The sequence below is a fragment of the Myotis myotis genome, unplaced genomic scaffold (assembly GCF_014108235.1).
Source record: "Myotis myotis isolate mMyoMyo1 unplaced genomic scaffold, mMyoMyo1.p scaffold_m19_p_6, whole genome shotgun sequence".
Lineage (NCBI taxonomy): Eukaryota > Metazoa > Chordata > Mammalia > Chiroptera > Vespertilionidae > Myotis > Myotis myotis.
The window spans coordinates 23,272,456-23,291,230 of NW_023416368.1; the positions used below are offsets into that span (position 1 = coordinate 23,272,456).

Sequence of the window (18,775 nt, forward strand, 5' to 3'; positions counted from 1 at the left end):
AGTGATGAATAGCAAAAACCTACAACCGAGATTACTCTACCCAGCAAAGCTATCATTTAGAATTGAAGGTCAGATAAAGAGCTTCACAGATAAGAAAAAGCTAAAGGAGTTCATCACCGCCAAACCAGAATTATATGAAATGCTGAAGGGTATTCTTTAAGAAGAGAAAGAAGAAAAGGTAAAGATAAAAATTATGAACAACAAAGTGACAACAAATACATATCTATCAACAAGTGAATCTAAAAATCAAGTGAATAAATAATCTGATGAACAGAATAAACTGGTGAATAGAATAGAATCAGGGGCATAGAAAGGGAGTGGACTGACAATTCTTGGGAGGAAGGGAGAGTGGAAGGTACGGGAAGAGTCTGGCCAAACATCATACACCTATGGATGAGGACAGTGGCGGGGGGGGGGGGGGGGGGGGGGTAAGGGAGGGTGGAAGGACGGCAGGGGGTTGGGAACCGGGTGGAGGGGAGCTATGGGGGTAAAAAGAGGAACAACTGTAATAATCTGAACAATCAAGACTTATTTTTTAAAAAAAGATGTCAAATTGCCAGTTATAAAAACAGTCCCAGGGATGTATAGTACAGCACAGGAAATATAGTCAATAATAATATTGTAATAACTGTGTATGGTGTCAAGTAGGCACTAGACTTATCGGGCTGATTGATCACTTTATATATTATACAAATGTCTAATCACTGTGTTGTACATCTGAAACTAATATAGCATTGTATGTCAACTGTAATTGAAAAAAAATTGTTAAATCCCTGTTCTTTCATAGCTTACCTTCTAGTGGGGACAGATAAAAAAAAATTTAAGGTAAAAATAAATAATATATTAAGAGGATAAATACTATGGAAAAATAAAGTATGCTAAGAGACGGGATGGCAATGAAGAGAAGAAATAAAATTTAAAGTTTAGCCTTTTGAATAGAAATCATTACAAATACAGTTGAAGTTTCTGTTTTACAAAAAAAAAGAGGTCTGGTTTTGCTTTAAGTTCCTTTTACTGGGCATACCCTCTCTACCATGCCTATTTTTTTAAATATACTTTTTATTGATTTTTTACAGAGAGGAAGAGAGAGGAATAAAGAGTTAGAAACATTGATGAAAGAGAAACATCCATCAGCTGCCTCTTGCGCACCCCCTACTGGCCCGCAACCAAGGTACATGCCCTGGACCAGAACCTGGGACCTTTCAGTCCGCAGGCCGACGCTCTATCCACTGAGCCAAACCGGTTAGGGCAGCCATGCCTATTTTTATTACTGTTCTGCTAAAGCCAGGGACAAATTTCATTTTAAAATAAATAAGTAACAAGTAGTCAAATAAAAAATAACTTCTGCATGATTAAATATCTAAAGAAATTATTAAATATTCATTAAATATATTATTAAATAACTGTGCTGCACAGATACGGAAACCGAGAGGGTAGTGTTTGAATGTGTAAACAGGGGAATTGTTCACCACCACCCCGCGGATCCTGTTTGTGTGGACGGTAAGGGACAACGGAACCACTCACCCAACATGACCGCGCTGAGCCTAGGCCTAGAGACGAACGCTCCTCATTGGGCCCGAGGAGGACTGTCTGTCCCCTGAACAGGGCGCTTCCTCCGCCGGCAGGTGTCCTCCCCGCTCACCTACAAGCCCTTCCCCGTGGAGACAGCGGAAGATGAGCACTGCAAAAGCAGCGGGGCCATCACATCCCACCCCCTGATGCCCACAGACCTTCACTTACTTGGCGCTCACGGTTTAGGTCCGCCTGCCCCACGCTTCGTGGCCGCAAACATCTCCCACGCAGAACTGCTTGGCCGTAAGGCAAAATTGCCGTAAAGGAGATCAATAACGACAAACGAAGGAGAGAGATTACAAAGGGCATAATGAAACCTGAAAAAGTGACTAGCAAAGTTAAAGACTTCATTGCAAAATACAAAGTATGCGAATACGTTTTGGAAGGTCTGTAGCCTCAAGGTAATAGCACTCAAAGAGCTGATCTTTGTACCTAAGCTCGCATCTTCCTTCTGTGGGAAATGTGGTCCACTCTGCCCTCAGCGGGCCCTGCCTCTCTTCTCTGAATAGGATGTGTTTCAAAGTAACAAGCCACCAACTCCTGGGGAAAATCCTCATCATCTGGAAGAAATGCTATTTTAAGACCACCAGCACCAAGTCTACTGGTAACCGTGTAGGCCATTATGAGGGCTAGCTAAGATTTCTATGTAATATAAAAATGGAGTCACTGTGAGAAATTCGTCCAAACTAAAAAACCCCACCAAACAAACAAAAAAAAAGTCAACCAGTTAGTTTCTTTTTTACGGAGATTGATTCGTCAATAGAGAAATGAACCCCTACACACACACACACACACACACACACCCCTAAATAAATACATAAATACATAAATACATAAATAAATAAATAAAACCCACACTGTCAATTGGTTTACAGTATCTTTTACGACACAGTTTCCTTACTGCCAATTAGTGATGCTGCAAAAATGCGGTGGCAAAGATGATTGTGGGGAAAATCCCGGGCAGTGATGCTGATGTGGAAGTGGGTGCAGACTGTGTGATTGACTTTCAGGCTCTGGGGGGAGGTAGGGCCCACCAGCTGCGCAGAGCAGGAGTGCTGAGGGTGAGCTGTAACCCTTTTCTCCACAAGTGAGATACCTTTAAGTCAGTTTTGTCAGAATAAGGCCCTAGTATCAAGGCCTTTTCCATGCAGGAAAAAGTTCTCTTACACTTTCATATTAATTATGTAAGAATGAGTAACAAATGATTATAGTTAATATTTACTGAACATTTACTATGTACTAGCCATGCTAATGCTCTATATGCATCAACCTATTTAATTGTCACGATAACCTGTCAGGTTCTATGATTAGCACCATTTCACAGGTGAAACACTTAGGTTCAGGGACGTTAATTAACAAGCCCCACGCCATTATCCATAGCAGTGGTTCTCAACCTTGGCTGCACATTAGAATCACCTGGGAATCTTTTTTAAATCCTGATTTCCGGGCCTCATCCTCCGGAATTTCTGTTTCTTTGGTATAGGGTGGGACCACAACATTAGTAACAAAGAAACAGAATTTCCGGAGGATGAGGCCCAGAAATCAGGATTTTAAAAAGATTCCCAGGTGATTCTAATGTGCAGCCAAGGTTGAGAACCACTGATCTACAGTAAATCAAGCCCAGGCTATCTGGCTCTGAAACTTACATTAATCCCATTTGAACCTACAAATAACCCTATGAGGGTTATAAATAACCCTAAAATAACTCCTTTTCCTGGCAGAGTGGTATAGTAAAACCTCAATATAACGTACTAATTCGGGCAAGGGGGTGTTTATTAAAGCTGTAAGTCCACTATATAATAACGTAGATTTTCCAAATTCGTATGTTAAAAATTTGACAACTTAGTTCATTTACCTTTATGTAGGCATGTTTGTGTAATCAAAATTAAGTATGTATGAAAAGTTTAATTTCACATAAAAGTTCCAGTCACCGTGAGTAAACAAATGCACACAGCTGGGGTGTGGAAACATTGGCCAGCACCTGTTAAGACTGCTGCAGAAAGTCACACCACGTGACAACAGAATCAATTACCCCGAGATGCAGTGTGATCACGTGCTAATCACTCCCCGAACATTGTTTACGAGAGGTGACTCTTGGATTTAAATACTTAGACTGTAGTTGTAGCTATGTCATATTTATTTATGTTGGTGAAATTACTACAATGTTTTGTCCAACATATGACCTATTCACTAAAATTTGTTTAAAAGAACAGTGAATTAATAACAAAAAAATAACCTGTTAATTTAATCATAAGCAAATCTTGGCTAAAATCATTTAAAAATTAACAGGGTGTTAGTTTTCACACATAAGATACAGAGCGAAAAATTTGTCTGTTAAATCCAAAGTCTGTTTAATCAAGTTCCAAAAAATCAAGGGTTTACTGCAATGGTTAAACAAGAGCAGATGTTAGTGTTAGAAGAGCCAGAGTTTTAATTCTGGCTCTGCCTCTTATTAGCTGTGTGAATTGGGGAAATTTATCCAACTCCTTTAGGACTTAACGTCCTCCATTAATCTTTTAATCTTCAGAGTACGTACTTTTAATCTCTCGGGCCTCCCTATATTTGTCATTGTCATCATCATCATCATCATCATCACAGATAACATGTATTAAGTGTTTTCTCACCTTACTTTTCCCCATATTTGTAACTGCCACGCTATTCCTTTAATTTCTTGGATTAAGACATGAATTCGATGTACTACTGCTACTGGTAATCTTTATTGTACACATACTACATGCCAAGTGCTTTTAGTGCATTATCTCATTTGGTCTTTACAACTACTGCATGAGATAAATACCAGTGTCATCTATAATTTATAGCCAGAGACAACTCACCTAGAGCTCAATACTGCTGACCTCACTCCTTGGGACCTCCAAAAGAGCATTCATGAAAATGGCATGGAATTTACCGCAGGAAATGAACTAAAGAGGTTTGGAACTATCCACCAACTTGTGCTACGGAGAACCCTGATTGCTCAAAGAATTTGTTTCCTCTGTTCCATCTTCCTTTTCCACAGGGTAGTGTCAATGAACGCCGGGACTTCTTCACAGGGGTAGCTGGAAAAACAGTAAGACCAAGCAACTCTCCTGAAAAGAACAAGGGAGAACAGTGCCAAGGAATCAGATTCTTGTTTTATTGCAAAGTCCAGCCACTCCTTTTGCTTTATAACAACCTTGAGTGGCATTGAGTAAAAGATGCTACAAAGGACAAACATATCTGGAGTGATAATAATTTCCTATTACACGACATAATTTTCTCCATATTTTTTCTGATCGCAAACTTAGTACATTTCACTGGAAAAACCGTACAAAAATGCACAAATAGCTGAGCTGTTTTGTATGTTAGAGTCTAGATTTCGATTCAATGTAAATTATTTTCTTCCCGTGCCTATGCACCCTTGCCCCACTTTTAAAGAGCCAGAGTCCAAGATAAGCGAGCCCAAGAGCATCCCAGAGGGCAGCAGCACAGATTCACTCCCCTCCAGCTCCTCCAGCGTTTCGCCCATCTCCCCTCCCCCTTAGTCCGATCGCTTACCATTGGTTATTACCATGACAACCAGCAGCTGCCGGGACGGGCAGCCTCTACCGCAGCAGGGGAGGGGCTGTGGGGGAGGGGGCAGGAGAGGAGGAGCCAGAGGAGGTGTCTGCTGCAAGTTCCTGGCTGCTTCTGAGCTCACCCCATCCTCCGAGAGGGAGGAGGCCCAAGTGGTGATGCTGGTGCTGCCGCCGCCTGGACTGCTGGTACTCTAGTGGGGCTGGAAGGGTGGTTCCTTTTTGCACCATCGCCATCCAGAGACTGAGGGTGAAAAAAAAAAAAAAAAAAAAAAAAATCCCAGCAGCCGCTGCTGATGTTGGGTTCGGAGGCTGCATCCGACTCGGTCACAAGGAAAATGGATTCAGTTTGCACCTCTCCCTCCTTTCAACAGCTTCTCCAGGTCTCCGCATGGTGAGTAAGACACAGTGGAGCTATCTTCTTGGTTTAGTTTGTTCCCAAATGCCCTGTGTATACATCTGTGGCCTGCACTGGAACAATGACTCCCTTAGAGTGGGAGAAGATGTAGAGACAGAGATGGGGATGGAGATAGAGGACGGTTGCCAGGAGGAGAGAAGTAAGAAGGCATCCGCTCCCGTTTAAAAAAAAAAATGGTGTTCTGATTTTATCTTAACTGGCTTAGAATGCAGTGAGCTGCTTGGTTCCTTTCCTTCCAAGCTTAGCAACAGAACCAGGGGGTGGAAAAAGCTAACAAGAAATGGGTGTTATTGAAAGGAATCATTTCATTTGCTGCTCCCACATTCAGGGCTAGGCCTTCCTCCAAAACACATTCGGTGCCTCATAAGCTTCTCTGTCTAATGATAAGGTGATTTTGCTTCTCTCCCTCATTGCTTGGGAAAGGTGGCCCCAGAATTGAGCGTCCTATTCCGTATTCTTATGTGCTCTTGTTGAGAAACCATTTGCTGGGCACAGTTTCATTTTTAGTGCATACATTTCATTGTGACTACACAAATGTATACTCTATGGATATGCATAACATATTATACACATTACTTAGCACTTAGAGTGCATTTATGAAACATATTTATGTGCAAAGCGTTCTTTGCAATCATTCTTATGGGTTATCAAATGCCCTTGCATGCTTGGAGGTAATTGGATATTTTTGAAAGTATGCTTCTGGTTTGTGAAATTATTCATTGACTTCATCTGGATTAATGTGAGATTTATTCTTGTTATTGCCCATCAGTTTTGTTGTGACCAATTAGGACAGATGCCTGTCATTTAATATGTATCGTCGCCCTAGATGTGAATTCATAGCCAGCCTCTTTTTTTTATTTTTAATTAGGTTTGTGAGGGGTGATTTGAGAACCCGGACTTGACAATGATGGGAAAGGGAGGTGGCTTGTGGTATTATTTTGTGTACAGCGTCTTGCCAAATGATTGTGGAAACAAATCAGTTTTCTTGGAATTCTACCCCTTCCCTTTCATGTTTGTGCCTTGTGTCCCAGAAAGCACAGGCAAGCTGGATGGTGAAATGCATTCATTTTATTTAATAGTGATGCTATTTGCTGTTCATTCCTTCAGTATCCAGGCACCATTTTAGAGTTCTCTCAAATGTTGTATTCTGGATTCACTTACTTAGGTGGTCAAGTAGGAAAGTGAGATTGTTTTGAAAAAATCTAGGTATTTCCTAAGTACCCTAGCCATTTCCAAATGAATCTGCTTATACAGTGAAATGGAATAAGAGAGAGCAAAGCTTAGCAAAAGAATGTGTGGCTTGTAGCCTAAATGGGGGTGGGGGTGGGTATTGTAGTTTACAAATGCTTACTGGGATCTGCTTGACCTTTGATTATGCCAAGGCTTTAGGATAGCGCAGGAGACTAAAGATGTCTAAGATGAGTAGGGTACAGGCCTCCATTACCACCCAGGATAATGGATTTCATTGAATTAAAGCCAGGAAAATCCTTGCAGGTAAAAGTGTGTTAGTAGTATTACACTCATCACATGAACTAGTTTCAGCCATCGATCTCATTTCTAACAATATCATTGTCAGTACAAGCATTTTCTACAGTGTAAAATAGCAGTATTTTTGGTTTTAATCTTTCATTTTATTTTACCCATCGCTCCCCTTCACTTAAAAATTGTATATGTATTTGAATCAGGTTTATAGTTTAATTTCTCTGAGAATAAATGTCCTTTTTGGCTTATAGATGGGAAGACTCTTCAGCAACTTAATGGAGAGAATGCACTTAACATGCTTATGGCATGTCATATATTATATAGATGCACAACTCTGTGAAGTCTTGCTACCATGTGCCTAATTATAACAGCTACATAAAGTCAAGCAAGGAAGTATCCCTTGGGCTTGTATGTCATATCAAAATTTTCACACACTGCATCCTGAATTTTTTAATGACAACTTTTGACCTCCCAAAATTGCAATTTCAGATATATCTACAGTAAGCTTTAAAGAATCAAGACATAGTTGACTCTGTTTTATGCAATGAAAACAGGTATCTTGGGGCTTTGTTTTCTTTCCTTTGTGTTGACTTTCCATGGGGATATGGTTTTATAGGTGATGTTGGTACAATTTGAGCAGAGGCAAATCACTGTAGGCCACGGATATAGAACTAACAGTCATATATTTCAGCTACGTGGTCAGACCCTGATATGAATACAGGTCTAGATTTTGGTGCCACAACTTGAGGCGATTACATAGCCTTTGAGGAGGAGCCACAGAAAAGTGAATTATGTATAAAGAACTACAAGTTGAACTCTTTAAGAAAGGATAAGGAAACTAGGATTATTACATTTAGAGAAACCTGAGAGATGACAGTTATTTGCTTCAGAGAAGCTGAGGGTTTACATGTAGGAAATTGCTTCTTGCCTATTCTTGGGGACCTAAAGAGTGGAAAATGGGATTCACCTGCATTGGGAAGAATGGAGATTATAAATACAAAATGTAGAACTTTCTGATAGCAAATTTGAGTGGTCCACTGGGTAACCAGATAGGGCAGTGCATTCTTTTCTCATCAAAACCTCCATAAATATGACCTACACATGAATTTATTTGGGATGGACTAGATTCTTTCTCAAAAACTTCTCTGACTTTCTAGTCAACTGTCCATTGAAGAGTGTTTCATATCATGTACTTCTAGACCTGTAACAGTCAGACTCCATTTTGTAAGGGGCTTTTAAATGACAAAATCTGGATATTTTTTACAAAATCAATTGATCATCTGCACAGAGAAATTTGTATGTCATCTTGTCAGGATGCAGGGAACTGAAAAATGGCCATTTCACGAGAGTCCTTTCCCAGTAACTCTATGGAGTGTGACGCCTAATAGCCATATTAAAGTTATCCCTTCTGTATGGCTAATTTTGAAAAATGAAATGGGGTTCATTGGGGGCTAGATACAAAATAATTCAAGAGCCATCAGACTGATGTCAGAACAAAACAAAATACATATAAAAGGTACATTCAAACCCTGGCTGGTGTGGCGCAGTTGGTTGGGCTTCGTCCTGTGCACCGCAAGGTTGCCTTTTGGGTTGCCGGTCAGGGCACATGCTTGGGTTGCAGGCTCTATCCCTGATGGAGGGAATACAAGAGGCAGTCAGTTGATGTTAAGCTCTCACATTGCTGTTTCTCTCTCTTTCTAAAAAAAAAAAAAAAAAAAGGCACATTTAAATTATTGTGTAAATGAACTGTTTAACAGCTAATTATCTTTTTCTCAAACACTATCTTGAAAATGCCATTCTGGTTGAGATAGTAAATATTTTGACTGGTACTTAAACTTAGGTAAAACTTGTTTTAATTGGAATAAAACACATTATCTGATTTCTCACTTTCTGATAGGATGTTCCTTATTTCTTTAAGTGATCTCAAAACATATTTCAGTTTTATGTACATGCTTTCAAGTCTCAACCAGGAAGAACTAGAAGGAGAGTCAGAACCATTTTCTTCATTTCTTATAGGTTTATCAAAAGATTAATGCTTGTTTCCAATGGTTGGAGCCTAAAAGAAAACCAAATTTATCATGGAAGTTTTAACATAATATTTATACTTGGGTGTTATTCTGAGAGGTCAGTTACAAACTGAAAATGTGTTTTCAAAGGAGATGGATTAATTAATTGCAAAACAACTTATATGAGTAGCAACATTTGCTTATGTTAGCACATAGAATTTTTTGGAGGATTTAAGATGTACACATGTGAAAAGTTAATGACAAAAATAACGCATCTTATATTAGTCATTACGCCTTGTATTAATACTAGAGGCCCAGTGCACAATATCGTGCTTGGGTAGGGTACCTAGGCCTAGCCTGCAATCAGGGCCATCTTCTGCCTGTTCACCAGTCCCCAGTCCCACCCCGCCACCAACACCCACCCTGGTCCCCTGTTCGCCATCTGGTGATCTATTGGAGCCTGCAGGCTGCGGGGAGGGAACAAGAGGTCAGTCGTTCTGCCCACTTGCCAGTCCCCAGTCCTGCCCCACCGCCGGCACCCACCGTAGTTTCCCGTGGTTCCCCATTGGCCATCCAGCTATTGGAGTCTGTGGGATGGGGGAAGGGACCGAGAGGTGGTCAATGCACCTCATAGCGACTGGTCGATCTGTTGTTCTGGTTGTTATGCCGTTATGGTCGCTGGCCTTTTATTATATAGGATAATCTTTTGTAGTTCTCATTAATTTTACATTGTTTATTTTTAGCTTGTATTCCTCCCAGTTCTATCACTATAAGTATTTTAAATAAGTGGGAACAGTCTCAGAGAGGTTAGACTTGTTCAAGTTGGGGTTAGGTAAATGGCCTAACTGCAGCTGGATTCCAAATCTCATGATCCCAAATGTGCCATATTAGAAAATGTAACAAATTACCTTGCCAATTTGAATTTTTAAATATCAAATATAGTAGATCTGCATTAAATGTGGCTCATCTCTATTTGGATTTTTATTGGAATATTTCAGGTGCCATGATTTGCTCTTTGATCATGTTGAATTGGTTCAACAGACTAAGTGTATGGTTAAGGTATCAGAACAACAACAACAACAAAAAATGGTGCACACAAGAATTATTTTGGAAAAACTTTGAGATTCCTGATATTTCAGAAAAGCACAAAAGCATTTGTCTAGGGAAAAGTCAGAACTATGTTGGACTGCCCTGCACTTATTTTATGACCAAGTACTATTTTTATTTTTAATGAGAGTTTGGAAGGTAACATCATTTTATTCTGTGCTTTGGACCTTGAAAACACTTAGCCATACCTCCTACCTGTATGTCCTAAGCATCTCTCCACCTACGTGTTCTTAAAAAATAGAAAGGGCATTAAATAATAAACAAGTGTACATAGCTTCAACAACTTCCTGATATTTTTCCCGAACAAACACTTTTATACTTTTCTGAAATATCAAAAGTCAAGTAAGTACCTTTCTCCAGAATATTCTAATTTTTGGTGCCCCCCTTTCCTTGCGAATGCCCTACCATACGCTCTGTCGGACTGGTAATTCCGTGCTGGCCAAAGAGCAAATTGTGCTGTCTGAACTATCATTCCACATCCATTAGCTTGCAGTGCAAGAGAGATCTATCTCACTAACCACATTCTGCTTTAAATCAGTATTCACCAGTACAGTTAAAGTTTGTCTTTGAAAGGTGTTTTTTTTTCACATGTAAAAAATACATGCTCATTTTAAGAGAAAAAAAAAAGATAATACAGGAATGTTTAAAAAGAAAGTCACTCATAAGCCTACCATCTACCATCAAGAAATAATTCCTCTTAGTGTTTTGGAATATTTCCCACTAGATTTTTTTTTTTCTATATGATACTATAAACACACTCAGGCATACAGTTTCATAAATGGGACCATACTCTAAACATTGTTTTATAGTTATTTTACTGTGCCAATGAAATATGTCTCTACTAAATTTTTAATCGCTGTGCATTTTTCTTGATGATTCAAGATGTTTTTTCCCCCACTTGGGGCTCTTTACACTTTGCTTTAAATACTTCTTATGATACAGGTAGAACCTACTGCTTTACAGCAGCTGTGAGTCAAACATTATTTTCAGGAAATACAAGATCTGTTACCCAGGCTTGCTACTACCTCTCACAATGGGCATTAAATTAACCTGGGTCATCTGTTGTCTGCTAACAGTGAATGACTTTTTAGCCCAAGTCAGTGAAATCCCTGTTTGAATCACTGGGAATTTCAGCAGGTGCATGCATAAATAATAATTTAAAATAACAATAATAAATATCTTTCAGATTCATGTTATTTTTCCTCAGTATGGTAGTGGCACCCTGCAATCTTAACCTCTCTGACCAACTGAACTCTTTTATGAAAAAATATTTAAATGACAAACATTAGCTGTCAGATGACTTCTTAGACTAAACTGAAATATATTTTTGGCATATATATCCCTTAAACTTGTATATATTTTTATTTGTTTCATATTTTATATTTTTTATTAAAGTATAGTTGGCATACAATACTACATTAGATTCAGGTGTGTAAAAGAGTGATTCTACATTTACATACCTTATGATGTAACCACAATAAGTCTATTAACCATCTGTCACTGAACAAAGTTGTTATGATATTACTGACCTTATTGCCTGTGCATCACATCTCCATGACTTATTCATGTTAAAACTGGACGTTTGTGCCCTGGCTAGTGTGGTTCAGTTTGTTGGGCATCATCCTGTGCATCGAAAGGTTGCTGGTTTGATTTTCAGTCAGGGCACCTGCCTAGTTATGCTCTCAAATCCATGTTTCTCTCTTCTCCCTTCCTCTCTCTCTCTCTTAAATCAATAAGCTATGCTTAAAAAACCAACAACTAGAAGTTTGTATCTATTATTCCCCTCCACATTTTTCATCCATTCCTCCCACCCCCTCCCATCTGGCTCTGTATCTATGAATGTGTTTATGTTTTGTTTTAAATATGAATATAGTTTTTAAATGAAAGCTCACTCTCATCAGACTCTTCCCCTTTTAAAATATGACTAGTTGGATTCTTCTTATACTTTAACTTTGAGCTTTAATATGACCCTTTGTAGAGGTCCATATCTATATAATAAAAGCCTAAGCGACCGTTATGGCAGAACAACCAGTCGCTATGATGCTCACTGACCACTGGGGGGCAGACGCTCAATGCAGGAGCTGCCCCCTGGTGGTCAGTGAGTTCCCACAGGGGGAGCACCGCTCAGCCAGAAGCCTGCTCATGGCTTGCAAGCGCAGCGGCAGTGGCAGGAACCTCTCCCTCATCTGTGGCAGCACTAAGGAGCAGCAAGCTGAGCAGTAAGGAACAAGCAGGCAGGTGGTAAGGAGTGAGCGGTCCTGGACTGCGAGAGGGATGTCTGCCTGCTGGCTTAGGCCTGATCCCGTGGCAGGTGGACATCCCCCAAGGGGTCCCAGACTGCGAGAGGGTGCATGCCGTGCTGACAGACCTCCCCTTCCCCAGTGCACAAATTTCGTGCAGTGGGCCTCTAAAATATACATATATATCCCTCTGTACACTGTGTGTTTCCTTCATAGCATGTATCAAAGTTGTAATTTTAGAGCTTTTTGTTTGTTTTCTTGATTTTCCCTACCCTTCACTATGAGGGTGAAAAATTAAACTATTAATGGCAAATGGCTTAGCACAATATATGTGTTCAGCAAATACTGGCTGAATGAATGAATGAATGAATTGTCCCCTGAAACACCTCTGGCCTGATTGTAGAAGAGCTTTTTCACTAGTAGTTCTTTGCACTGTTCTCATCCTTTTATTTTGGCTGTGAAGATAAAATTGATTTTGTATTCAGATATGTGATCTTAGGATTTTAAATTTTGATAAAAGAAAAAACTCAAAAGGTAACAAATCACACCAATTAAAAATCCATCATTAAAAGGTGTACACTACTATATGCTGTGACATAAATAAGAAAGCTGTGGACATTTCTTTTCTTCCCTTGTGGTTCCTTTAATTCCCTTCCAAAGGGAATTGCAAGTCAGACATAGTGACACCATTAAGAGAAAACCATTGATTTCAGTGTAATTTATTAAAATAAATTAGTAAATTAATATTAGCATCAAATTACTTAATGCACTCATAGCTGTTATAGAAACCCACCCTAATAAATTTACTAATCATAAACAAATCATTTCTTCATTTCTGTATCTAAAAATCAAGCTGAAACAAATTGAAATAATAACCTCACTCAAAAGATAAATTAAAGCAGCATCTTGCTTTCATGAAAGTTTTGAAATCAAATATCAAAAGAGTAACTTGGAAGAGTGAGGTATCCTTGGCAAATACAGAGGACTATCTTCAAGCCAATGGGGACAGCCACCTCTATAGGTGCCTAACCTGCTGATCCAGTTAAACTTCAGTATGAGGAAAAAGTCTTCTTTCCCTTTCTTTATCTGGAATCTATATCAAGATCATTTACTGCAATGCTTGAAATTCTGGAGTCCAACTGCAGTTAAAATCTACATAGAAAACCAAATCTAAGTTTAGTTGATACTATTTGGTCAGAAAACAATTCATTGGTATTATTTTCAGGAATGAAATTTTGCTGAGATCATTGTGAATCTAAAAAAGCCTTGTGAGCCTGTGCTTAAGAACAGAGGATGATATTTTCATCATGCCTTCTGCTGCAAACTGGAAAATGTTCCCTGGAAAATGCTACCCATTATAACACAATGAAAATGTAAACCAAGCAAATGTGCCTCACCTATATTTCTTACCTGCCTCTTTCTTATGCAGCATTTCATGGAGAGAGAAACCCCCCAAAATAAGCTAAGCTCTTACTTCATAGTCATTACTGATTCATATTTAAGTCCCATAAACTATTCATAGGTCAGATATACCTAATTTGAGCACATATTTCAAAAGAAAAATTGTTTTTTAAAATGCAAGAATACTGATGGAAACAATTAGAGGTAATCCATATATATAAAAACCTAAGCGACCATTACGACCGAATGACCGGAACAACCAGTTGACCAGTCACTATGATGCACACTGACCACCAGGGGGTGGACGCTCAATGCAGGAGCTGCCCCCTGGTGGTCAGTGCACTCCTACAGCCAACCTCCCACGGCCCCTCCCCCTGTCCAGCAGGCCCCAGCCAGCAGGCCCCATCTGGCAGCCGGCCCGCCCCCAATCGGGACTGGGCGAGATGGCCCCGATAGGCCCTGATCACTGGCCAGGCCTAGGGATCCCACCCGTGCATGAATTTCATGCACCAGGCCTCAAGTAGCTTAAATAAACATCATTCTATAAAATTTAGGATATGGTGTCATTCTACCAATAAATTATTAACACATTAAGCACCAAGCCTGTTTTGTCTTCCTTTCCGTTTAGCCTGCCATATCCTTTCCGTTTAGCCTGCCATATCCGATTTCACCAATATGCTGGCGGCACCAGTGACTGACTGGTCCAGACGGAAAGTATAGCGTCAGTCACCAGTGACTGACATGGTGCTTAACGTGTTAAAAGAATAACAAGGTAATTGACAATATTTTTTATGTAACAATAACCAACTGGAGAGTTTATCCTACAAATTAACACTGAATTCACATGAAAATTCATAAGATACTAATTCTTCCAATTGGAACTGACAGGACAGAGAGAAGGACTTAGGTGTCTTGAAGATATAATAGATCCCATTGCTTTTTTATGGATTTCCTAGATGATTCAGATTATGAAAATGGGTACTCTGGATCACTGGGGTTTCTCTATCCTCTGCTCTGCTCTGGTTTACCTAGACCCAGAGGAAGGAATTACTCCTACTCCATTGGCTCAGTCTTTGTCCCTGTATCTCTTAAGGAGGAATTAAAAGGTAGTTAATTAACCATGAAATCATGAAATGAATTTTGAATTTTAGAAAATGTGAAATTTTTGCTGTATTAAGGAAAACATTTGAATTATGACTTATATTTAAATCACTTCATTCAATAAAAGCATTTACAAAATTTAGAATTTATAGTAGTTTGAGCCAGGTGCCTAAAACATTAGTAATCATTAAAAATAAACCTTAATTAAATTTTTTTAAAAATATTTTATTGGTTTTTTACAGAGAGGAAGGGAGAGGGATAGAGAGTTAGAAACACTGATGAGAGAGAAACATCGATCAGCTGCCTCCTGCACACTCCCCACTGGGTATGTGCCTGCAACCAAGGTACATGCCCTTGACCAGAATCGAACCTGGGACCCTTCAGTCCACAGGCCGACGCTCTATCCACTGAGCCAAACTGGTTAGGGCATAAACCTTAATATTTTAAAATGAAGTAACAGGAAACCCTTTTCTTCTAGTCAGTTTTGCTTAAAAAGAACATTCAGGCATCTTGTTCTCTTCTTGCTAGATTGTCTATATTTTAGGCTCCACAGGGTACAAGGCTACACTACGAAACAAGAGAAAGGAAAATATCAGCCTGCAACATAGAAATTGATTTTTCTACCACGGTGCGACCTTCAGGTTTTTATCCTTTATAGATCTCAATCTCTAAATGCATGCTTAAACATGCCTGAGTCATACTAATGCTCCTATCTGGACAGGTTTGACTACACGTATTGTCGAATCTCTTCTAACTGTGGTATATGATTTTATATTTTTCTTCTTTCATTCTACTTAAGGTTTTTGAAATCAAACCTAAATGGTTTAGCCACCATCCCTGAAAGGTAGTAAAAAGGCAGGATTAATATTTCTAGTCAGCCACTGGTCATTTGCTTACTGAACTTTCACTAACATTTGTATAGTTTGAAAACATTAACAGTCTAAATTTATTCTATATAATCCTCTTGCTTTGAAACATCGATCTTTGGCTGTATGGCCAACGATAATCTAAGCAGAATCGATCCGTTCTCAGCTCAGATGGTGCCATCACTTACCACCTTCCTGGTGTCCTTAACTGCTGTTTGACTAACGTAAGGATCTTGATGACTGAGAGTAGCTGATGAAATAGTGGAGAAGCGTTTTGTTCAGAAGACAGGAATTCTGCAAAACAGCACTCTCCCTGGGGTCAACCTGAAAAAAACTTTCAGACCTGATGCTGACTCATCTGTATTATTTAGAAGAATTGGGGATAACCATAGTTTCAAATTACCTTTATAATTCAAGTAAACAATTTATTTCCTCTTTAAACCCTTCCTAGTATGGGAATATAATGAGGCCATACGCACAGTAAGTATTGGAAGACATGTTAGATACATTGATTCTAGTAACAGTCAAGGGACTCTTTCATTACTGTTTTTTTTCTGCATTTAATACATAAAAAGTAACCCAGAAAGTGAGGAAAAATGTAAATCCGGAGGGAAATGGTCACTGAGCATTTGATGAGAGTATTGATTCTGATTCGCCTGCCTTCACTTTGTTTTTCTTTCTTTGAGCTGTGATTATCAGTACTCCAGCCTCTGCAGTAAATAATCTGCTCGCTCTCTCTCTCATCTAATGCCACTGAGGCAGATACCTTTAAAACTGCCAAACATTTTGAGCTCCTTATTTTTCTTTCAGTAAAAGGAAAGTCTTGGGTTACATTAGCTTCAATAAGGGCCCTTCCAGCTATAAAGATGTTTATGACTCTATGACTGTCCCTCACATTTGCTGGCATTTCTGTGTCATAATAAATGCTTCCCAAAGAAATAAGCAATGAAAGGACTTGTATGCATGCATATTAACATAACCAATGGACACAGACACTGGGGTAGTGGGGGCTTACCTGGGGTGGGAATGGCTGGGAGGGCGGGGGTGTCAATCGGGGAAAAAGGAGACATATGTAAAACTTTAGACAATTAAAAAAAAAAGAAATAAGCAATGTCAGCTTTTTGTCATTTTTCTCTTTCATTGCCTTTAAATCTGTGTGTGTGTGTGTGTGTGTGTGTGTGTGTATGTGTAAGAGAGGGAGAGAGAGAGAGAGAGAATGTTGCCATTCAGTTTAGCAAAAGGTCGTTAAATCCAAGCCATACATCTAAAAAGCCATATAATGTGGTATACTGCTGGACTAATTAGTCAGTCCAATACATAAAAGTGTTGAGTTTACTTTTTCTTGACTTCAGTCCAGATACTGGATCCCTAAGAGCTGATGTTCAATTACCAGGTGAATGATTGATTGACAAGTTTTCCGACTTATTTAAGGGATTATATCACATTATTTTTAAGGATTCTTTCCATTCAACATTATGAATGTATGATATGTAGACTCCCAAGGCAGGAGTATTCTCTGCCTATAAAACATCTGCTCTTACACATTCAGAGAGTCAATTTCTAGATCTCTTTTTAGAGGCCATGTTGAAAGCCAGCTTGCCATATATGTAATATTTTAATCAAGGTATGAATGTAGCTCTGCTTGAAAGAAGAAACAATCAAATGAAAGGGTACAGGATTTTTATTTTTGGTTCTTTCCTATTTCTCAGGACACCTTTTGCTGTTGTATATCGAGTCAGTAGAAATTCTTGTGAAATCAGTGAATCCCTTGACTTTAACAGGTGTTCTTTGCCCACCTTCTCTGTCTTGGTACCAAGTTCACATATTCCGTCTGCAATTTTTATTACGGTGACCTGGTGTGACACAGTGTGAAAGCACAAACCTGGGATTCCAAAATCCTGGATTTAACGTAAGTTAAAATAATTATTGACTATAAATATATGCAGGAAGTGAAAACCCTAGGATTTTAGATAAGCCAAATGAAGACCAGCAAAGTTGTCCTGATAAGTTTAAAGCTGTAATGATGCTGAAGGAAAGTCACCAAAGCGATTACATCGCCCCCATCAATGGGAAAAGAACCAAGCTTTCTTAATGTCTATCTACTAATAATTATGAAAATTAATATTGGGGTCATTTCTTTTTTTGGAAAATATGACCTATCGGTTTAGGTGTGTGGATCTCTTTCTTAATTTACAAAATGAACTCTGATAAACCAATATTGTCATCTATTAGTAATTATTCAGTACATACTTACAATGTAACCCTTTTTAGTCATTATAGTCATTTTTATGTACTTATTATGAGCATTAAGTGTTCTTTCCATAAATTATAGATCAGTTGAAGACTTTCATTGATCACTTTTGCTTAATTTTATTCAATGCCTCTATCATTTATTTGTGCCTTTGCCACAGCATCCACTTTCACTCCTGACCCCCTTCCCATGTCCTTTTTCCTCAACTTGTTGCTCTATGTTACTTACCCCAGACACCCAGAACGTAAAGCAAATCTTTGACTGGCAGACTAGCCCAGTGCACTCAGATCTCCCGTTGTCTGAATTCCTTTCATACTTGTGATCACTACCGCACTGTTTGGTGCATCATGGTTCTCCTCGTTTCAGATGTTCTAACTTTGTTTCCACAACTGGATTGAAAAATTTACCGTTCTTCTCCTTTTTCTAGTCCTGGAAGGAAACCTCTCTTTTATGAGTGAATCCTGTATGTCATGTACCATGATGGGTGTTTTGCATCTTATCTCATTTAAGCCTGATAACTACTCTTGTTAAGTTAGTATTGGTATGCTCATATGCCATGGGCGGTCACTAAACTTAGAGTTTGCCTGCTTTCCTGAGGCCACACAGCTGGTGAGTGTCAGTGCCATCTGCCTCTCAGCCTCCATTTCACCATATTGTCTGGTGGTCGATAATAGGTCACTTTAATGTGGTAGCTCATGTGTAATGTTATTTCATTTTCTACTTTTTCATATTCTTGCTTTGTTGACATAGTTGAGGTAATATGTAATGGTAGAAACCTTA

General features: G+C 39.1%; 1 protein-coding gene and 1 long non-coding RNA gene across 4 annotated transcripts in view; one reads left to right on the forward strand and one right to left on the reverse strand.

Moving 5' to 3' along the window:
* Nucleotides 1–1,523: 1,523 nt before the first annotated feature.
* On the reverse strand, nucleotides 1,524–4,620 carry LOC118659156. The gene is made up of 3 exons (XR_004968459.1): nucleotides 4,407–4,620; nucleotides 1,741–1,805; nucleotides 1,524–1,651 (listed from the first exon to the last, which is right to left on the reverse strand). It is a non-coding gene; the product is annotated as an uncharacterized LOC118659156 (long non-coding RNA).
* Nucleotides 4,621–5,183: 563 nt separating this feature from the next.
* JAKMIP2 (janus kinase and microtubule interacting protein 2) overlaps nucleotides 5,184–18,775 on the forward strand; it is a 126,661-nt gene continuing 113,069 nt past the window's right edge. For all 3 annotated transcript variants that reach the window (XM_036315432.1, XM_036315433.1, XM_036315434.1), the window contains exon 1: nucleotides 5,184–5,517. The gene's annotated coding sequence lies outside the window, so the exon portion shown is untranslated. The remainder of the gene's footprint in view (nucleotides 5,518–18,775) is intronic.